The following is a 24937-nucleotide window of genomic DNA, read 5'->3' on the forward strand; positions in this document are numbered from 1 at the left end:
TGTTGATCAGTTTCAACACTTTGGATGCTGAGGCTTCGCTTCACCACAAGAATTTCTCCTTCAACAGGTAACTCTAAATCTTTTTCTTCATCATTCGGATGGCGTTTTAGGCTCATTTTCTTTCTTCTCCTCAGATTTGATTTCTCCATCAGCCCTTACCACCATAATTCGTCGATTGGGATATTTGCTATCTATGTGCCCCTAGCCTTGACACTTGAAACATTTTATGTCTCTCGTGCAATTTGACGCTTGCTCATTTTTATTCCGACTTGTCTCTCCAACGGGCTCATTTGATTTAGCTACTACAATTGGCTCCTTTATTCGAATAGGAGGTTTGTTGACTCCTTGACTCCATTTGTTGGTTGAAGAATTGGCATAAGATTGACTAACTCTTTTTCGCTTAAGTTGTTTGTCAACCTTAATCGTCATGTGGACCATGTCCATCACTTTAACATAGTGTTGTAGTTCAACTATGTTGGCGATGTCACGGTTTAAACCCGCAATGAACCTGGCCATGGTCGCCTCTCGATCCTCCTCGATATTAGCTCGAATCATCGCTATAGCCTTCTCTTTATAATAATCTTCAACACTTCTATTACCTTGAATAAGATTTTGAAGTCGTTGATAAAGATCCCGATGGTAATACGATGGAATAAATCTTTTTTCTCATGATTGATTTCATTTCTCCCCAAGTAGAGATGGGTCTTTCATCATTTCGTCTTTGACTTGTTACAAGCTAGTCCCACCACACTATGGCATAATCTGAGAACTCAATTGTCGTGAGCTTCACCTTTTTACTCTCCGAATAGTTGTGGCATTCAAAAACAAGCTCGATCTTTTTTTCCTACTCCAAATAAGCTTCAGGGTCATTCTTACCTTGGAATGGTGGAATTGTCATCTTGATATTCTTAAGGTTGTCATATGGTCGGTCACGATCTCTAAGGCCCCGATGTCGTTGGCGGCCTCGTCGTCGTACACTTTGGGCAGATGAATGATCACTTTCTTGCTCACTTACTTCATAATGATCTTAGATTGGACGTCCTCGCTCTCGTATTGCACCTTCCAGAGTTATCTCACACTGTTCTCGTGTCACGACTCGAAATAAATGATCTTCAATTGGTTCGAGTTTTCTATCAAATAACCGCTCCATCTCTCGCATAAGTACTTGAAGGGTAAGATCTGGCACACCTACTCCAACGTTTCTTATAGGACGGAATCTGCCTTCCACATTTAGATTTCTTTCCGGACTTCGTGACATTTTTTTAAGAACTTACAACAAAGAACCTCATTATCCACTCACAAAGAAATCTCACACACTTGGCTTTTATACTCTCGAATAGACTCACTACTCTCTTGCCTTTTTCCGCTCACTCCTCCTCTCTAAGTTCTTAAGGAACTATTTAAACTTAAAAACAGCTGTTGTGGGTTGGATTGCAAATTTAATATATGGTTTTAGGTAGGAATGTTGTAGGACAAATACGGTAGGCTTGAAACAGAAAAATGGAAAGAGTTGGGTGTGGCCAAATAGTAGTATAGGAAATGGATGTTTTCGACCAGCAAGCAGAATTTCAACTTGGCAACAAGAACTTGAACACTATTTTTTTTTGCACGAAATTTTTTTTACTTATAAAACTTGATATTTACTCCTTGAGTTTGAATGGAAAATTTTTTCGTTTTTTTTTCTTTTTTTCGAATAAACTACAATACCGTAATGCCAAAAGCATCGATTCTTACTCCAAATTCGCTAACTCTTATACCAAATGATACGAACTAGTTTTGGAATGATTCAAATTGTAGAAATTGCCCGATCGTGAATTTGAGTAATATTGATTCATTTAGAAGTGAACAAATTTTTTAAACAAAAAAAGGTCGAAGAATGAAAGAAATGGGTTTAAAATAAGGTAATAGAATGGTTAAGCAAAGATAACGGATAATTTTGGCTAAGGCCGAAAAAGAACCAACAATATGGAATTGTTAACCCGAATCTCAAATGGCTCTTAGGTGATTTACGGTTTAAGGAAACAATGGAAAACCTTGACCCGCTATCAATGGTGATAGGAACCAAAGGTATACGAACGCCACACTCAAAAGTGATAAGTTCGGCAAACAAAGGAAAGGATAGACGCCACAAGCTATGCTTGATAAGTCAGATCAGTTCCAAAAGAATCAAAGAGAATTGGATAACTCACAAAACTCAAGTTTAGCATAAATTCAGCAAAAGCTTACTTTCACAATGAGCGGATTACAAATATTTATAGTGCTAGAGAAAGCCTAGATGAAAGGTCACAATTTGTTCAGCTTAAATGAACTGAAATAAAACTTAATCACTAAGCTCAAACTCTTGAATTTCCAGGCCTACATAACAGCAACTATTAATAAAAATTCAATGTCCTAATTCAGCTAATCCAATAAGCTTGAATGCTTAAGTTTCTCCCTTGGTCAGTCGAATAGTCACCGACAAAGTCATGATATTTTTGGCACACTAACAGACCATGGAGTGTTCTTAAAGAAGCAATCGGTTATAAAGCTTGTAATTACTCCTTTGTCCATTCCTATTCTTGAACAGCTCCTTGAAGAAGATGGAAAGGCTACTGATTTTAATGATGCTCATTACTCTCCATTTTACTGTTGTAACAGACCCTTGAATGTAACCAATGTCAGCTGAATAGTTGCGTTTATCACTTTGTAACAGCCCTTGAACATAACTGATTTCAACTGAAAAGTCACCTACAAGCAATTATTAACAGACTCATTAAATCACATTTAAACACACTAAACTTAATAAACTTAATTAATAAGTTGTAAATAAACACATTAAACACTTAACTTATTCTAGGAACTAAATAAACTAAGATAAGCATTTATTCCAGCAATTAAGTAACTAAAATGAGTTAAATAAAAGAAAGTCCAACAACTCAATTACTAACTAAAATGAGTTTAATAAAGTCCAGCAACTTATTTATTAACTAAGATGAGTTTATTTAAATTAAAGTTTAGCTTGCAATAAATTGCAAGTGACGCCTATTAAACTGTTCCAAGCATGACTATTGAATTCGACTACTTGCTCTCCCCAAGCTCGATCCATATAGCTTGCTAATGCATTTCAAAATTTCTTAGCTCGTGACTGAGTTATGGGCCCTCGTGGCAGCTCAATGGATTTGGTAGTAACTTTTCGAGCTAAGGTCAAATTATTACACCTAAGATCATCCACATAGCTCATGCCCACATACTTCCCTAGAAGGCAATCTTAAAAAAGTCCCAGTTCAGACGGTCTCTTTGAGTACCCTCCTCAACCAACAACCACCACTAATACGTCTTGCCGCGAAGCAAAAAGATTGCACCTTTTAGTTTCTTCTCAGGAGTACAGTCTATATTGTTCATAATCCTCTCAATGGCCTCCAATCAATACTCGGCCACAGTAGGGGCGAATCCAGTGACACTTAAATAGCTTAGCTCCATTAGATCGGAGTCGTTCAGTTACCAACCCACGACCTCCAGATCCAGAATGGTGTCCAGCGATCCTCTCCAACACCTTCAACATGGCTTGGGACAGTGCGTCATCTCTAGCCGAACGGCTTTGAGACCTAGTCTCAGTAGCATGTGAAACTAGGGGCTCACTCATATCTAAATTTGGCATACTACCCAGAGAGGAAGACTCAGCTCGATCCCCCTACGACCTCTATCAAGCCCACAAATACCACGACTACAGGTCCCACAAGCGCTCATCTTATATTTTGAATCTCTACATTATAAAATATTATGTATTAGTTCTAATATTAATTAGTAGATATTTTATATGTAACTTATCAGGAGTTTAGAAGCATTTCAGAGGTTTCAGTTTGTAACTAACTTAATATAGTTTTAGAAAGTACTAACTACAGTGTTTTCAGAAAGTTCTATTTGAGTTCAGAATTACTTACACAATCGGCACCGGACACTCGGTCTACCCCATACTTACTCAAAACAATCCAAATTATTTGAAAACCAGTTTTTTTAAAACATAATTTATGAACCCAAATTTCACAGCCTAGACGTTACAGCCGAATTTGGATATGTTACAAAAAAGGGTTTGATAAATTATCCCAGTTCCATAGCCCATGTTCGTTTATAACTATTACTGAAAACGTTACTTAATTAGTTCACTTGCCGAAGCATATTTTATAACGAAAGTCTTAGCAACTGTTATATTTGAAAATCTCATTCGTATTTTCAGAAAATACTTGTTTTTAGTAAAAATCATATTTTTTCAGCCAACTATCGCAATGAAAATGTTAAAGAAAAAATCTAAATCCAAAACTAAATCCAAACAGTCCGAAGAGTCTCTTAAAAAAACTCCCAGAAATAAGCCTTAATTAAACGAAAACCATTAATTGAAAATAGTTTAAAAACTTGTGTCACCGTGAGACTTCGTTGCACCGATCCACCTAAGTCTGTGGATTATCTCTACAGAACAGAAAAAAATAGAAGTGAGTTTTCATAAATTCAGTGTGTAACCTAACAGAAATAAACATGCTATACGTACAAAAATCACATTTAAGTCAAATTCAGATTCGGACTTCAGTCCTTTACAGATAAAGATATCAGAATCAGATATGCAGAACAGATATACAAAATTCTACCCCAATCCTCTACACACCAACTCCGACCATCCTGTCACACCATGTGGGGTTAAAAACACTCACCCATCCCTACACTCCATATAATGTCGATACTTCACATAACAGATAATATGCAGTCAAGCTGCTAGAATATAGGCGAAAGATCATCGTACAGACCACTTCCTCCACATATACAAAACCTGCCCCAGTCACAGATATAGAACAATAAATACGGTAACATAATGCATAAGATGCTTATATACAGATCACGTATATATACTTAACAGAACAAATGTATATATCAGTATCCTACACAAGTCAGACTATCAGAATATCATAACACATAATTTAGGGTTTGGTTAGCCCTTACCGACCATATAGTAGGCCCACAGTCGATCGAAATGAACCGCACGACTCTAGGGAAAATTTTAGAGTTATGGGCCCACATGCCCATGTGGCTCATCCGTGTGGGCCTACACACCTGTGTAGCCCACACAGCTTGGCCCAAAACCCATAAGCTTGTTTGGGCCCACACGCCCACTTTGGCCAAGCCCGTATGGCCCACACGGTCACACTCACACTATCGCACAGTTGTGTCTTGCGTATGGCCGCACCTTTGTCAAACACACGGCCAGGCTCACGCCCGTGTGGTGTCGACAGAAGGCTTTTTTGGCTTTCGCCAAAGCCCAATTTTCTACGTTTTGGGAACACACCTGGTTCATTTTTTATGCTACAGCACTCCCAAGACCTTCGAACCTAAGAAACAACATCCCAACAACAAAGTTAGCAACCAATTCACGAATACCCAAAAACTAAACCGAGCAGAGTGCACTCACTTACTATCAACAAACCCATTCACTTAGACAGATTAGACCGCTGAAATGGAACTACTATTTCACCGTCTTCTCCTACGCAATAGATTCACAAAATTTCAACCTTCAAAAATCAAAATCTAAAGGAATACAAACAAACCCCACTTACCGATTACACAAAAAACCAAGAGTCAAAACGCACAAGAGCAAGGATTAGCGACAGAAACAAAAGTGGAGAAAGGAGAGTTCAATTTTTTTTAGAGAACAAAGAAAAAGAAAAGAACAACAAAGGGATTTTCTTTTTGGGAAAAAGAAGAACGTCAGAAAATGAGGGATTTTAGGAGAAAAATAAAATAATTTAATTAATTTGAAAACAAAATCCTACTAAATCCCAACTCTCCGCTAACCTACTAACCAACAGCTTGATCCTCAAAATTTTAGCTCTACTGAAACTTTATCAGAAAACCGAACAAAAATTAACACCTTCGCTCACACAGAGATTCGAACATCGGACCTCCAACACACTAACTCCTTACCACTCGAACCAGCAAGGGTAAGGCTTTGATCTAAAATAACAAAATTTGGAAAAAGTGGGAATTGAACCCAAGACCTCACACATACCCCCAGAACACTTAACCATTGAAACAGATACACAGTTGTGTCAAATTTTATAGAAATAGAAATAAATTAAGCGCGAAGTTACAGAACATGTCTATGAATATTTGTAATGTTGATATGTTTAATTAAATTAATATGGCTTTCGTGTTAGGTTGATTGCATTTCGTCTACTTGAGTTATTAAAATTGTGTTTGTGTTGTTATAGGTCTTGGTAAGATGTTTGATTAAGTAAAACTATGACTAAGTTATTCTTGCATTACAATTGTAAGGTAACTAATTAATTAATTATTTAAATGAGTTGAAATTGTAATTAATTGACACAATACTTAATCAGTGCATGTTTAATCATCTAAGGTAGTTGAGCATTAAATTAGCAACGGTATCTAATGATACATTAGCCTTGCATAACTTGCAAGATTATTGTGATTAAACTGTTTCAAGGTAGAAATACATTGTTACCTCACGTAATCTTTTATGTGCTTATGAGATTGAATTAATTGTTTAAATTGGCATAGAGATATGTACAATAGATTATTTTAATTTCATAAGTATGTATGTGTATTAACACATTTGCTTATTAAAATTTGTTTAATCGGTTGAATTGACATAGAGATATAGTCAAGAGATAAATGAATTTTGGTAGGTAAGTATGTTTATAAGTTAGCAAATTACCGAGTTACCGTGAATTTATTCATAACAATACGAACATGAGTTTAATAATTCTAAGTTAAGAAATGTAATTAATCTAACACAATTATGTCATCTTGATTAAAATTATCTTGTGAAATCATGCATTGGAACTTTTATTTTCTTTTTATTCATTTTAATTAGTTAAAATCTTAGTTTTTAATCACCTCCTCAAATCAAAATATTTTTCTTCACCAAAGTGTTTTTTAATTGCATTCATAAATAATTATTTTCACAGTCCCTATGGGTACGATAACTCGACATTTACATGTCACTTTATTATTTGTTGATTGAACAAATAATTGGGATGAGTTTTCAAATAAATTAACCATGTTCAAAGGACTACTTTATTTTGTATAATGTTTATTGAACACTTCGAAAGAAATTATTTTCAAATCTTGAATTAGGTACCAAATGTGTATTTTGTCAGAAACAAGGGAAATGTCGTGACCTGGGGCTTTTGACGTTGCAATGTTGCCATCTCAATGAGTGATATTGTGGCAAGCATATGCATGTCATCGCGACATGAAATACTGAAATGATCACATCGTGACGAGGACATGACAAAGTCGCAACGTTGGTCCAAGAATTTTTAAAATTTTACAATTTGGTCCTAATTCTATAGTGGACTAATATAAAAGTATTCTTAAGCCTGTGTAAGTCCCGAAATTAGTTATATATCTTATCATATGTTTTTCTTGCTTGTATTCGAGTGTATAATATCATGAATTTAATATCTATTTGATTGTTAATGCTCCGGTAATTAGTGTAACATTTTATAACTTAGACTCGACGATCAGGTCAAGCAAGGGGTGTTACAATAACATTCTAAAAAACCTAAAAGTCAAAAAATAAAAAATTTATTTTTAAATTATAGAATAGCATAAAATTATTAAGAATTTAAAAGAAATACAAAAATATAAAAAAAACTTTAATAAGAAACTATTAAGAATTTGGGCACACGTCTAGGTTCATTCTGAACATGTATTTTTAATAATTTTGAATCTTTTTATAATTTTAAAAAAATAATTAAAAAATTATAGTACTTTTAAAAATTTGTCTTGACACTTCTAAAATTTTTAGAATTTTACGATATTTTTACAAACACTTATATTTTTAAAAATTTTTAAGAAATTTAGCATTTTATTCGTTTTTTTTGGATGAATGATGAAATTAATTAATCCAAGAATGCAGTTAACTGCTACAAAAGAACAAAAAAAAACATTGTACAGTAACTTTAAGCTATACAAACAAATTAACCAATGATACACCAGGAAGCACAAAGTGAAGCATTAACGGGATCAATTCTATTGATTGGTCTTCCTCCTAAACGAACCCACACAATCTCTTTAATCTACACCAAGAAAACATCTTTAGTTAAGAAAGATGCACCAAAATACCTCTTGTTCCTCTGTCCCCATATTACATACAAATATGCAGTCCAAGCAAGCTTGAGTATAGCAACAAGTAAGGGCTTCCCTTTCAGTTTCAATATCGCCCAAGCTAACTCTTGCCTCCAAGTTCCCACAGCCCTGTGAATGGAGCAAAAGTGCAAAACTAATTACCACACCTTTCTTGAAAAACTGCACTCAAAGAAAATGTGATCAAGTCTCTCTATAGAATCCATACAAAAAAAGCAACAAGTATCAACCGAAATCCCAAAAGCAAGCAAGCGATCCCAAGTTAGGAGCCTATTAAGAATTATCATCCAAGCAATAAGCGCATGCTTGGGACTATGTAAAGGGAGCCATAGCAAATGGTGTTATTCCACCTTCATAGCATGAGCTCTAATTGCCTCTCACAATCAAGAAGTACTCACTTTAGCATTAGTAACCTGTTGAGAACTGGCAACAATCAAAAGCTTCAACTTAAGCATCCTTCGCCAATTCCAGCTACTCATTGAAGCAAGAGTCACATCTAGAAAACTCCTACCCTTTAACACATATTCACTAACCTAAGCGATCCAAAGAGATGCCTCTTCTGCAAGCAAGGCGCGAATAAGCTACAAAATACAAGCTTGATTCCATTCTACCATATTTTTTTAATTCCAAGCCCCTTTTAGATTTAAGTAAACAAATCACCTTCCAAAAAACACGAGCCTCTCGACCCGATCCAAACTTCTCTTTTTAAAAGAAGTTAAGACAGAATTGACAAACCTTCTTGAGAACACTCTTAGGCATTAGAAATTGTCGATTCCAATAGGATTGTACACTAAATATCACAGCCTTAATGAGTTGCAGTCTACCAGGATAACTCAAGTGCTTAATAGACCACCCTTGAATCCTATCTAAAATCTTATTAGTTAAAGCAACACAGTCAGACTAAGACAACTTGTGAGAAACAAGATGAATACCAAGGTACCTCGCTAACAGTCTACCAACTTTAAACCCTGTGCAAGTAGTCATGAAAGCCCATTCCTCTTGAGGCACCCCAGCAACAAACAATTCACTTTTGGAGGCGTTAAGTTTCAACCCAGAAAGTAAGCAAAACTGCTAAAAAACATAATAAACACTAGCCACTGAATCAGCAGTACCCTTAGAAAAAAATAAGATCATTAGCAAACATGAGATAAGTCAACCGCACTCGAAGGCACTTAGGATGATATTTGAAGAGAGCATTTATGGAAGCAACATCCAATAACCTGGATAACACATCCATTGCAAGCACAAAGAGGTAATAAGAGAGAGGATCTCCCTACTTAATACCTCTCCTCCCTCGAAAGAACCCCACAAGTCTTCCATTAACAGAAACAGAGAACCAATGAGTAGCTAAGCAAACTTCAGTCCACTTCACCAACTTTTCAAGGAACCCTTGAGCTCTAAGTATTGAAAGCAAAAAACCCAAGTGCAAAGAATCAAATGCCTTTTGAAGATCAACCTTCAAGGCACATCTAGGAGAAATATGTTTTCTACCATACCCTCGTATTAGCTCATGAGCCAACATGGTATTATCAGTGATACTACGCCCTCTAACAAAGGCACTCTAACTATTAGAAATCAAAGCATGTAGAAAAAGAGTCATTCTATTAACCAAAACATTGGTTATGCATTTATAAACTGCGATGCAATAAGAAATAGGCTAAAAATCCTTTACATAGCCAAGATTATCACACTTAGGAACCAAGGAAATTGAAGTAGCATTAAAGGTAGCCAAGAGAGTGGGGGATGCAAAAAAAATATTATACAGCCTCAAGAAAATGAGACCCCATTATACCCCATACAGATTTGAAGAAGAAAGCAGTGAAACCGTCAAGACCAAGGGCTTTCTCGTTCCCCTTGTAACAACCCATTTTTAGTGAAATCAGAACAGTGGTTTCAGGACCACAAATACGGTTAGTAAATTGTTATTCTATTATTATTCTAATTATTTTTATTTTTATTCTAAATCGTAAAAGGTGCAAAAGTAAAGTTCTATTAGTTAAATGTATCAATTAGCTATGAATTTTAAATATGAGTGGAATTAGATGGTAATTAGACCACTTATGTGGTTAGTGGACATACATGGCATGGTTTTATTGAAATTATTAAAGTTTTTAAAGGTTATTTTGGTAATTAGGTAAATAAGGTTAAAATTTAACAAAACAAATTTTAGGGTTATTTCATTCAGATAAGAACATCCCTTGCATATAAGTGATTTTTTTATTTTGTTTTTAATGATTTTTATGTTTTCAAGATTGTTGTAGCTTAATTTAGCTAGCCTAGGGATTAAATTGCAAAATTGTTAAAGATTTAGGGTTTTTCCATGAATTTTCTTGCATGATTTTTGAAGTTTAATGGAAGAATATGAATCCTTAGTGTTAAATAAACAAGTTTTGTAAAGGGATTTTTTATGAAATTGTCATTTAAGGACTTATTAGTAAAAATGATAAAAGTTTAAGTTAAATTCATGACATGGTGATTTGTATGAGTTGATAAATGTCCCTGGTGAATTCAGATAGCATGAAATGAGGATAAAAATGCTTAAATTTAAATTTATGAGTTTAAGGACTAAATTGTAAAAATTTAAAATGTTAGGGATAAAATTATAATTTTTCAAAAAATGAAATATGGACTGACTTAAACAATAGAAGTATTAAATGAATTGAATTTATCTACTTAGATCAAGATAGACCTCAAACGGATTTAGATCGTGAAAAAGTGAAAGATTCAAATTGATCGACTGCGCTTTTACGTTTTGTTTGTTGAGGTAAGTTTGTATGATTAAATAAAATTTTAAGGTTCTATTGATCTATATGTTAATGTGTTATTTGCCATGCAACTAAATGGCATAAATCCAACGATGTCACAATGATTATCAAGCCCTGTTTGAACCTTAGGAATTCATAGGGTACAAATGACATATCATTAGGGTTTTCATGTTTCGGGTGCTGGTCTTAAATGTCCAACCGATAGCTGAGGTCCTACATTTGTTACAGATGTTGGATCACCGGCACCCCTACGGCGCATCGAAAAAAATTAAAATCGGCGACCCTAACCATGGATCCATGTGTGAAGAACGAATCGGGGTGAAAAGATTACGAAATTACCTAATATTTCGATTGAGAAGATAGTAACTTCTCGACAATGTGTAGTCTGATCTACAGTCAAACCAAGCCACAATCTATCGAGACTCCGACCTCTACGTAATCCACCCAGTTGACTACAAGCGGAAGAAAATCCCCAAAACAGTTTTGAGAGTTATATTTCTTTGACGGCTGCTAGACCTTAAAATAATGAAAAACGGGATTCTAATATATCCCTTTTATTTTAGGGTTTTTAGGAATTAAATAAATATAATAATATTTTAAACCAAAAATTATAATTACATTAATTATAATATAATTTCGGTAAACCATATATTTATTTAAATTCATATGCTAATAAAATTCATGCCCTCATTATGCGTACAACAACCTTGTACATAAAGTGTTGGAAATTTAATTACTGAATTAAATTAATTCTATAATTAATTTAATTCAAGTGACACCCAAAAATAAAACCAACTATGGTTTATTCCGTTCATTTCAACTATAGGGTGTGACCCTATAGGTTCCTGTAACGTTAGCAGTAATACTAGAACGATTCCAATGTTACAAACAATGAGTGGCATCTAGCAATGCATCACTACTACCTAAGTCACAAGAGATCATGATTCGACATAACCTTTTATGATTAACCTTTTATGCAATAATCCTTAAGTCCTTTATCTCTGGATTGGACACAAGTCATGGAATAGTCACACTTGTATAGTCCATTCCATGTTCCTTGATATCTTAAGCAGACTACGATATACAAATATGTATGACATCTCATATCAACTTATTTGAGCATGGCCATGCATTTCTAGTCTCACTTAATCAAGTGGCCTAAAATATTACTCCCATTATGTAGGAGGGACTTATTCTATATCGACCAACCATATCCCTCTACATCGATTGTGATATATCCAACATCAGCCTTTATAGAACAACCAGTTACGGTGTACGTTTAACTGTATCAAAATATACTACTCACGATGTTGGGATTATGATGATCTCAAGTCTGAGGATCATATACATATTAACCACTATGAGTAATGTCGTGACAATTACATAATAATCCAAGAGACATACTCATAATGGGTCAGTCCAATATGTTGTTCTCTAACACACATATTCATGCATCGATTCTGACATTCCATATCAATGACAACTCTTTATCATCAATCAACTACATGTTAGTCTTAATGCATTATCGTTGTTATATCCCACAATAATACTTGACTAAGGATCTTTTAAGAATAATCATATTATTCTTAGGACATTATTATAAAACAGCTTCTTTATACACACAGAAAAGAAACTGAAATAATAATGGTAACGCCTTATATTAATAAACATGATAAATCAAGTATGTTATTACAACCATCTCATGATTGGTCTTTGGGCATACTCTAACAACAGATACTTCACAGCTCATGTGAGCAATGATATAAAGGAAAAGGAAAGATTATATGTTTAGCACACTTCATGTGAGCTTCCCCGTGTATTCGATGTTATTCTGAATGGTTCAACGGGCATGAAAAGGAAATGAATGGTAAGTTTTCAAATGAACTATTTCATGAATCTATGAAAAGGTTTGAAATGGAAATGTTCAATGAAAGTGTATCTATGTTCATGAAAAGGATGAATTCAAAAGTAGTATACTCACGTACACCTAGCTTACCTTATGATAATTCAAGTGAATTTTGTGTTAATGCATTAACATATGTTGTTGATAGTGCTTAGGCTTGTGCCAAGCTTATGGTTAGATTATATCATGCTTAATTTTAATGTTATGCTTGAAATCGTAAGTTATGTTCATGTTTTACGAACTTACTAAGCATTATATGCTTACATAGTTTTCTTTCCTCTGTTTTATAGATCATCGAAAGCTTGATCGGTTTGGAAGCTCGTTGGAGATCTATCACACTATCCAGCAATTATATTGGTAGTTTTTAATGTTTCGGCCAAGGTTATAATGACATGTATAGGTGGACTTATGTTTGAATGTTAGTTGATAAGTTTGGCATGTATATGTTATTTTGGATTGATGTACTTTTGGTACTTTTGATTCCTTGCTGGTATGTGTTAATATGGCTAAGTTGTTAGAGTATGCCCAAAGCTCAATCATGAGATGTGTAACAGCCCGAATTTGGGGCTAGTCGGAATAGTGGTTTCGGGACCACAAATTTGATGAGAAAAAAATTATTTTCATTATATTTTTATGGTCTACGATTTCACAAAATGATTTCGTGAAAATTTCGCTCGAAAATTTTGACGTTTAGACACTCAATTTAGTCAAAAAGACTAAATTGTAAAAAGTGCAAAAGTTGATTTCTATATGTTAGAGGTGTCCAATTGTTATGAAATTTTAAATTGGAGGTCTTTATATGGTAATTAGACCATTGGTTAAGTTGGTGGACAAAAATGGATATGGTTAGGCATGTTTCCAAAGTTTTTCATTAAGGGCATTTTGGTCATTTAGTTATTAAAATGAATTAAAAAAAATTAAAAGCCAATTTTTGTCCATCTTCAACCTCTAGGCCGAAAATTGCATGGAGAAACCATGGCTAGGGTTTTTCAAGCTTCCAAGCTCGATTGTAAGTTCGTTCTATCCCCGTTTTTAATGATTTTTACGTTTTTGACATCCTCGTAACAAGATTTACCTAATTTTACCATTTTTTTGAACTAGGGTTTGTGTTTAAAAATTTGCCCATGAATGATATGCATGTATTTTGATGTTTTATGGAAGAATATGAATGTTTGGAGTGTGATTAACGATTTGTACTAAGTAATTTTAGATGAAAATGCCTAAAAGGGTTAATTTGTAAAAGTTATAAAATCTGTCACAAGTGTGTGGATAAGTAAGTATTGTGGACTGCTATAGTTATGAAAATGGTTTAGCTAGGCCTAAAATGCAAGGAAATTAGTATTGTGGACTGCTATAGTTATGAAAATGGTTTAGCTAGGCCTAAAATGCAAGGAAATTGAATAAAAAGTATTTTAGGAGCCTAGGGGCAAAATTGTAATTTTGTGAAACTTTAGGGGCAAAAATGTAATTTTTCCAAAGTATGATTTTTGGACTGGAATGAATAGTGTGAATGTTATATAAGTTAAATGTATTGTTATAAATCAAGAAAGACGAGAAATTGAAATTGATCGATAAAAAGAAAAGTGAGAAAAAGTGAAAAATTCCCGAATGAACCTTTGGAATAAAAAGGGATACGAATGAAGTGACAGAAATGATCACATGTGTGGCACGGATTGTGTGTAGGCCACTATGTAAAATTGAAAGTGATGGTCACGTGTGTAGTACTATATGCAGGCTACTATACGTACTCGATAGTTTCGATCACATGTGTAGTATTATGTGCAGGCTACTATGTGAACCGAACATCATTGATTAGTAAGGTGGTTGTTATGTGCTGATTCCACCAGACATCATTGATTAATAAGGTGGTTGCTATGTGTTGAATCCACCGAGTATATGTTATTATTCCGAAGTGTTCATTGGGAAATTGACTAAGTGTAATTGAATAATGAATATAGGTGTGGAATTGAATTGAACATCGACTTAGAAATGGAAGTGTAATTGAATAATGAATATAGGTGTGGAATTGAATTGAACATCGACTTAGAAATGGAAAAGTGAATTTTGAATTGAAGTGTGATTCAAAGTGAAAAAGTGAAATTATGAAAGAGTACATTTAGCAATAAAATAGTTTAGACAACAATAGTTGTGTGACTTTGAAAAATCACCAAAAATGGTGGAGATTGAATTAGAGGCTGAATAATATATTAAATTGAATTTGAATGAGTCTATTTTCACATAAAAGAAACAGAGCAATCAAAAGAGTTATATATTTTGAGATATTTGAAGTTTAGTTAGATAGAGTCAGAATGAGATCAGAATCCCCTATTCTGACTTTGGAAAATTTTCAAAAATTGTACAAAAATAATTATGGGATACAGTTTATATGTTTAAAATCCTCAATGAATCTATTTTCAAGAGAACCAAATAGAAACAATATCTGACTTTTATACAATGAGATAATTAATTTTAAGTAAAAAGAGGTCAGAACTATCGAGCAGTGGAACAGGGGGAAATTTAAAGAATAAACTGTACTATTTGGCTAAACCAAAAATTCTAAACATTTTATGGTAAGAAGATATATTAATCTAATTTCAGGGAAAATTAACGGTCTTTAATTTGGAGCTCAGTAGCTCCGGGTAAAAATAATTTAGTGACCTGACTCAGAGAGACAGTTTTAAGTATACATGTAAGTGAATAGTAAAACTATAGAAAATGTTATTTCTAAGAGTGTTATGTACATTAAGGATGTGGAATAGAGAGGAGGAGGAGGAAAATTGGAAGAAAATATGAATGATTTTTGTATAATTGGCCATATGCTCGATTATAATCGATAAACGATTGAAAAGAAATGATGTTTATAATTGTGCATTATTAGTTATGGTTAAAGTTCATGTGAGAAAATAAAGTTTCATAGTATGTGTATGTGGTATACTTGGTATATGATTTGGTATGTAGCAATGTCAGAAATGGTTTATGAATTAACTCATGTTGATAAGTTTGATACATAAATAAATGTGGTGCTTATCCATGCTTATAATGCTTATACTATATATTTATTTGGCTAGCATGTTTGGTGTGTATGCTTAGGCTTTGGCCAAGTTGTGGCTGGATTACGCCACATTAAATTTATAAAATTATGCACTGAGATGGTAAATGCCTAGATGGAAATATGCTTGTGATCATAAAATGTGACACCCCTAAAGTGACCCTAGTCGGAAAGCGGTTTCAGGACCGCTAAACCGAGTCACCAAATTATTTGAATGTGATATTTATTGTCTAAAATATGTGATTATGAAAGTGTGAAAGTTTTAGGCTTCGATTTAGTAAATTGCATGTGAATTTAGTCAAAAGGACTTATGGGTGACATTTTTGAAATGTGATAGGCTAATCTACAAGGACCTAATAGTGCATGTAATCAAAAGGGAGGACTTGCATGTCAATTTTCCCCCCCTAATATGTAGTGGCCGGCCATGAGCATGGGTGGACAAGATGTTATGGCTAAAAACATGTCATAAACATGTTGGGGTAGTGCATTATGTAAGGATTAATAAAATAAAGAGCATGGGTGGACAAGATGTTATGGCTAAAAACATGTCATAAACATGTTGGGGTAGTGCATTATGTAAGGATTAATAAAATAAAGGGCATGGGCAATAAAATATTAGTGTTAGTAGGATGAAAACAAAGAAAAAAAAAGTGTCCATCCTTTAACATTTCTTTTGGCCGAAAATTCTAAGGAGGAAGGAAGAAGAAGAGGATTTTCTTGCTTCATGTTCGGTTGGTTGGTGTTTAGGAGGAGGAAATGTTGAAGAGATTCGGCCATGCTTGTAGCTAGGTTAAGCTCAAGAGCTTAGAGGACCAAAGTTGGATAAAGGAAAGGAAAAAGTGATCGAATAGCCGCCGAAATCGTTCGACAACATCCGAGGTAAGTTTTAAGTGATTAAACGTTGAGTAAATTCAATCATAATAGGACATAATGAGTTGATTTAATAAGATATGATGTGGCCATGATATGTCTTAAACTCAAATGGTAAGTTCATATGTGTTTGGACTTGGAAATTTAAGAGCAAATTGTAATAATTTGCTTTGGACAGCAGCAGTAACGTGATTTTAGAAAATCACTATAAATTGTTGGTGTGGAATTATAGGCTGAATAAAATATGTAATCAAGGCTTAATTAGTCTAGTTTCTTATAAAAGAGACCTTGTGAGCAAAGAAATTTCCTATAAAGAGATATTTAAAGTTGTGTGAGACGGTGTCAGAATGACTCCGAAATCCCCTGTTCTGTTTTTAGAAAATCATTATAAATTATACAAAAATGGTTATGAGATAAAATTTATATGCTTAGACTCCTTAATGAGTCTAGTTTCAAATGAAATCAAATACAACACATTTTGAATTCTGTAAAATGAGAAATTTGATTCGTAGTGAAGAGTGGTCAGATTAGTCAAACAGTGAAACAGGGGAAACTTTAAGAAAAATCTGGTATTGATTGGCCAAACCTAAAATTCTGGAAATTTTATGGATGGAAGATATACGAGTCTATATTCAGGAAAAATTAACGGCAAGTGATTTGGAGTTTTGTAGCTCCGGTTATAAATAATTTAGTGACCATTGCTTAGGAAAACAGCTCGTAGTGAATATGTGATTTTGTTGTAAACATGGATAAAACTTGTTTTAATTGCTCATAAGCTATTGATTAAACCCATACTTGAATTCTAAATCATGATATTGTAAGCTTATGAGTATTCGAATATGAAATGATAGTATGGCGTAAAATTGAATTATTCATTGGAAAGTGATGGATGTAGATTCGGCCAAGACCAAGTCTGTACATGATAGTATATGTGGTATGTGAAGTATATTTGAATAAATGTGAAAGTGTATATATGTGATAAGGCCTAATGGCCGATGTGATGAATGTGAAAGTGTATATATATGTGATAAGGCCTAATAGCCGATGTGATGAATGTGAAAGTGTATATATGTGATAAGGCCTAATGGCCGATGTGATGAATGTGAAAATGTATATATGTGATAAGGCCTAATGGCCGATGTGATGAATGTGAAAGTGTATATATGTGATAAGGCCTAATAGCCGATGTGATGAATGTGAAAGTGTATATATATGTGATAAGGCCTAATGGTCGATGTGATGAATGTGAAAGTGTATATATGTGATAAGGCCGAATGGCCAATGTGATGTGAAAGTGTATATATATGTGATAAGGCTGAATGGCCAATGTGATGAATGTGAAAGTGTATATATATGTGATAAGGCCTAATGGCCGATGTGATGAATGTGAAAGTGTATATATGTGATAAGGCCTAATAGCCGATGTGATGAATGTGAAAGTGTATATATGTGATAAGGCCTAATGGCCGATGTGATGAATGTGAAAGTGTATATATGTGATAAGGCCTAATGGCCGATGTGATGAATGTGAAAGTGTCTATATGTGACAGGGCCGAGTGGCCAACGTGATGGATGTGAAAGTGTATAAATGTGATAAGTCCCGAAGGGCATTTGTGTCAGTACTATATCCGGGTTAAAACCCCGCAGGCTTTATGCGAAAATATTATCACTGATTAATGTTCGTAAGCTTCGTGCTCGTACTATATCCGAGCTCTAAAGATCCGATGACTACGTGTGGAGATTTTGTCCAGGTAAGCCTCGAACTAAAGGTTTTGCTGAAGATTCAAGTAAAGCGTAAGATTATACAACTTCACAGTAACAATTGGTAATCAATACGTTCAATGCGTTAAGTTGGTCAGGTATGTATTTTGAGATTATATTTAAGTTTGATTTAGACTAAATCACAAGGTCGTTATGTGATGCACATGTGAGTAAAGCAATAAGACTGTTCTATGATTATTGTGCATTTGGTCAATGTGGAAAGTCAGGAAAAAAAAATGTAATGTACCTATGATCATAAGAGGTCACTATCAAGTGAGAATTTATCTGCCTATTATATATGATGAGATGTGCATATTCGGTAAAGGGATGGTATGCCCGAAGGAAGAGTGAAATAAAAATACGAACAACTATGTTATAATTTGATTGTTATCTGTTGACACTGCTTAAAACTTACTAAGCATTGTAATGCTTACTCCGTGTACTTTGTTTCCTCTGTTTTATAGATCTCATTTGGAAGCTACAGGCTCGGGGATCATCAGCAACTAGTCACACTATCACTATCCATTGTTTGGTACTGCTACGTTTTGGATTATCTTATGGCATGTATAGAATAGACTAGTAGTGAGAGGATATTTTGGTTAATGTATATAAGCCATGCGCAAATGGCATCTTTTGAATGTTTACTTAGAGAAGTTTAAATTTTATCCCTGGCTGTGCTTAGTACTTATTTAAATGAATGATCTTTATTTCAAGAAAAAGTTCAAAATTTTACTGTTCTGACATGAGTTACAAGTCCGGTAATGCCCCTTACCTATTCCGGCGACGGTTACGGGATAGGTGTGTTACATAAAAGCGTGGTAAGGTTTAAAGTTTGTAATATTTATTAAAATGGTTTATCATGTGGTTTGTCTTCAAAAAGAACTAGCTTGCGACTATGGTTGAGTGTAATGTTTATATCTTGTGTGATATGCATAGGAAACGGGATTGGAAAGGAAATGAAATACTAAGTTCATGCTTGAAGTGTAAAATGGCGCAAAAAGGGGATGTTAAGTTAAACGATAAATATGTATTAGTATTGAACTTAATGAAGTTGAACTGTACGTGAATTAAATGGAAATTGCAAATGATATGATTTGAATTAAATGAATTATTGTGGTATTGAAATGTATATTGGATTGAGAAATTGAACTGAACCGTGAACATGAGAATCGTGAATTAAATGGAATGGAAATGAAGTATTGAATTGCATGAGTATGTATTAGGTCTCAGAAGCCATATTTGTTACAAATATAGTATTTTGAAGTTATAACGTGAAGATTTATAAAAGCGTGTTAAAATTTTGAAGAGTTTAAATTTGAATAAAATTTTATAACATTGTTTAACATGTTTATAAGTGTATGTGTTCTGGTAATGCCTCGTACCCTATTCCGGTGTCGAATACGGGTAAGGGGTGTTACAAGATGGTTGTAATAACATACTTGATTTATCATGTATATTAATATAAGGCGTTAAAATTATTATTTCAGTTTCTTTTCTATGTGTATAAATAAACTGTTTTATAATAATGTCCTGAGAATAATATGATTATTCTTAAAAGGTCCTTAGTCAAGTATTATTGTTGGATAGGACAACAATAATGCATTAAGACTAACATGTAGTTGATTGATGATAAAGAGTTGTCATTGATATGGAATGTCAAAATCGATGCATAAATATGTATGTTAGAGAACAACATATTGGACTGGTTCGTTATGAGTACGTTTCTTGGATTATTATGTAATTGTCACAACATTACTCATAGTGATTAATATGTATATGATCCTCAGACTTGAGATCATCATAATCCCAACATCGTGAGTTGTATATTTTGATACAGTCAAACGTACACCGTAATTGGTTGTTCTATAAAGGCTGATGTTGGATATACCACAATCTATGTAGAGGGCTATGGTTGATCGATATAGGATAAGTCCCTCCTACATAATGGGAGTAATATATTAGGCCACTTGATTGAGTGAGACTAGAAATGCATGGCCATGCTCAAATAAGCTGATATGAGATGTCATACTTATTTTTATATCATAGAATACTTAAGATATCAAGGAACATGGAATGGACTATGCAAGTGTGACTATTCCATGACTTGTGTCCAATCCAGAGATAAAGGACTTAAGGATTATTGCATGAAAGGTTAATCATAAAAAGGTTATGTCGAATCATGATTTCTTGTGACTTATGTAGCAATGATGCATTGCTAGGTGCCACTCATTGTTTGTAACATTGGAATCGTTCCAGTATTAATGCTAACGTTACAAAAACCTACAAGGTCACACCCTGTAGTTGAAATGAACGGAATAAAACAAAGTTGGTATTGTGTTTCGTTGTCGCTTGAATTAAATTAATTATAGAATTAATTTAATTGGATAATCAAATATCAAACACATTATGTACAAGGTTGTTGTACGCATAATGAGAACATGAGTTTGGTTAATATATGATAGAGGATCACGCAAGGACCAAGATCGAGTTGCCAAGTCACGGGAAAATCCTATGAAAACTATCGACACTTAGATCTGAAACGAAAATAGAAAACAGAAAATTAAACTTAAAAGACCAAGAAAACCAAATTGAAATAGAATGATACTTGGGCGGCAAGAAAGGATGAATAAAGAACGTTTCTTGATGCCAAAGAATGTTGCAAAACAAATCCTTGAAGCTTGGAATGGCTGGAAACGCAACAAGAACAATTAAACCAAGTTAATCAACAATTCGACACAAACAAAAATAATTAAAAAAGAACAAAAAGAAAAAAAGATGGATAAAGTCCTAAGAAACCTTGAAATCAAGAAAGATTTCACAACTCCCTTCAAACGGCTCTAATCTTCCCTACAATGTAAAAACACGGCAAGAAGAAGGTTGAAGATGGCTGCCACAATCAAAAAGATTGTTAAAACTACTTCTAAAGAAAACTTAAGAGAGAATTCTTGGAGAAACTCAAAGAGAGTTTTCCCTCCACAAAAAAAAAATCTGAATTCAATGTATCATGTATAAGGGTGGCTGGCCAAGCCATATATATAGGCCTCCTAACTACTTTCCTATCCCTACTAGGAAAACTAAAAAAACCCTGATTGTTGCCTTTCAAGGGAATTTCGTCCAAGGCCTTTAAATGGCCTATTGGACTGAATTCTTACATAGAAATTTATTCATAAAGTCTAAAAATTAAAACTAAGTATTTAAAGAATTAAAATTTTACAAATTGGGCCACTTTGACAATTTGGTCTGATTTTCAACTAAGTCTAATTTAAACTTCTTGGTTGGGCTTGGAACATCTTATTGGGTCGTATCTTCAAGAACTTGGGCTTGTAATTCGTTCTCTCCCGAAATTGGTTCGTTGATGCTCGTAACTGAGATCCAATGCGCCTTAGCTGCAAGATTTAGTTTCTTGGACCAAGATTTCCAAGATTTGAAATCTTGATTTTCTTGATTCTTGAAATCGCTCAAAACAGCAAAATTGGACCAAGTTTTGGTTTCTTGATTTTCTTGAAAACAAGAAAGTGAATCTTGATTTTCTTTTTCCTTTGCATCTAAGGCCTTACTAATGAAGTCTTGAACGGTTCCATTTAGTTTCATACGCATTTTCCTTGCCTTTGACCTCGTTATTGGGCCTTGTGGTAATTTGAGCCCATCACGTTCTTGAGCTTGAGTTAGGCCTTTGTGACTCGTATTAGTATATAAATTCAAATAAATATATAGTTTACCAAAATCATTATTATAATTAATGTAATTATAATTTTCGGTTTAAAACGTTGTTATATTTATTTAATTTCTAGAAACCCTAAAAATAGATATAAAAATCTCATTTTTTCTTTGCTTGGGGTCTAACAGCCATCAAAGCAAAGTCTTTTCCAAAATAGTTTTGGGGATTCCTTTCGTTCATTGTCAACTGGGTGGATTACGTAGAGGCCGGAGTCATGATAGATTGCAGCTGGTTCAATAGTAGATCAGATTACTCATTGCTGAGGCGTTGCTGTTTACTCAGAATAAAGATTTGGTAATTTCGAAACCTTTATTTCACCCCGATTCGTTCCTTACACATGGATCCATGGTTAGGATCGCCGAATGTTTTATTTTTCCGCTGCACCGTAGGGGTGCCGGCGTTCCAACATAAGTTTGATGCATGTTTTAATGGCCAATATGGTATGTGAGGGAATAGTTTCAAAATGGTCAAGATAGGTTATGCTTTGGAAATGTATTGAACTAGATGTGTATGAATGGAATATGGTAAAATATACATAAGTTTAATTATGTTGTATGTTTGCTTTTCAAGTGCCTTGTATGGCATATTGGTTGTATGGATTTGGTCTTTTGAAATGATCATTTCATGCATGTTTTTGTAAAGTTTTGAAGTTTTGAAGTTATGCACAAACTGCTTGTAGGTACCTGTTTAGGATGGTGATAGAAATGGCTTGAATTTAGCCAATTTCATGTCCACACGGCCTAAGAAACGGGCGTGTAACTCAGCCGTGTATGACACAAGGCCATATGACACGGCCATGTGTCCCCTGTAGGTTTTAAGGTTTTCAAGTCAAGCAGTTATACGGCTTGGTACACGAGCGTGTGTGGCCATTTCGAGAGTTACACAACCTGGCACACGGGAGTGTGGCTTGGCCGTGCGACCCAACTTCGAAAGTTACATGGGCATGAACACAGACATCGGCTGAGACACGGCCGTGTGTCCCTATTTTGATTGTTACACGGCCTGAGACACGAGCATGTATCTCAGCCATGTGAGTCGCACGGCCATGTGACCCCTATGTTCAATTTTTCCAACTTTTTCTTAAATATTCCAAATGTTTCCAATTTAGTCTTGAATTGTTTCTAAAGTGTTTTTAAGGCCTCGAAGGCTCGATTAAAGCACGATATGCATGTAAATGAATGATTTAAGCTATGTTTATGTTAATGTTTGAGATGTGTGTTTTAAAATTATGTTTTTACGGTAATACTTCGTAACCCTATACTGGCGACGGATACGGGTTAGAGGTGTTACACCCCTATCCAAAAATAGATGCCTTTATCTCCTCATTGGTAATAGAGATAGTCAACACACTGTGAGCATCGTTAGACAGTCTTAGGCAATAACTCTTGAAGCAAAGAATATGGGCACTCAACAATGTAAAGCCCAATATTAGCCCAAGCCCAAAAGCCACAAACAGAAAATATAAACAAAATAATAAATAAAAAATTTTAATAAAAATCCAATAAAAAAATTAATGTCCATTTACAAAGTCCATTGGCCCAAATGGCCCAAACCTTTTTAATCTAAACTACCCAGACACAGGCCTTAAACCCATGCTAAAAATTAATCTAAGCCCAATACCCATTAACCCCAATCACATCAGCCAACCCTAGCCTAACCCAGTGGCAATACCCCAACACAGGGGTTTCTGGAACAATCTGCGCCACAGCTAGAACTAGGTCCCCTCCCACGCACGCCGCGCCAAGACTCCACGTGCGCCTCCACTTCAGGCTGGTCAAACCTGTAACAGACACAACAAGCAAGAGAATAACAGAATAACAGCAAAATAGAAAAATAATTTTGGTACTTTTATTTTATATTCTGCTATATAAAACCGATTGTAAATCTGTAAAAGGGGATACGAAATAAATTAAAAAAATCTAAGAAGCAAAAAAAATCAGAATACTCGAAAGGTGATTTCATTTTTTTTCTCTCTTGATAGTTGCTATTTTGTTCTTGAATATTCACTTTGTATAAAACGATTAATAAGGAAGCGAGTTACCTTAATGATGATGCCGTCGAATCTTCGTTCACTTCGTCGTAATCAGAGTTTGAGCGAGGACTAAGGCCGCAGATCGGTAGAGATTTCAAGCAATAGAGGGTTAAGGTTTCGCCTATTTTAGAAATGGCTTAAAACCTGTTTTAAAGTTGGTTTTATATGAATCTTGCAACGGCACCATATAGAGCCTGTTTCAATGGGTCCAAAATGATGCCGTATTAGCCATGCCCTATGACCCGACCCGAACAAGGTCAACTCCGCGTGTTTTGGGTCTCAAAAGGGGTATTTGCGCCATTAATCCTTTTATTTTCTTTTGTCGTTTTAATTTTTTTTAAATTTACCTCATTTATTTTGAATGCTTTCATTTTGGTTTATATTCCAACACAGTGTTTTGGTGGGCAGGGAATATTTCCCATTTAGTCCCCCATGTTCTTCGCGCTTTGTATTTTGGTCCTTTATTTTATTTTATTTACATTTTTTCCCTCTAATTTTGTTTTAAATCCAATTTAATCCTTATTAGTTTAGTTTAATGTTTTTATTTTTTTAATTTATTTAAATATATATTATTTCATCATTTATTTAATACATTTAATTTTAAATCTAATTTAATGATTAAGCTCAATTATTATTTTAAATTTTTTATTAACATTGTTTAAATTTATCATATATTATCATTTTAAGTTTTATATGTATTATT

The sequence above is a fragment of the Gossypium hirsutum genome, chromosome D13 (assembly GCF_007990345.1).
Source record: "Gossypium hirsutum isolate 1008001.06 chromosome D13, Gossypium_hirsutum_v2.1, whole genome shotgun sequence".
Taxonomy (NCBI): Eukaryota; Viridiplantae; Streptophyta; class Magnoliopsida; order Malvales; family Malvaceae; genus Gossypium; species Gossypium hirsutum.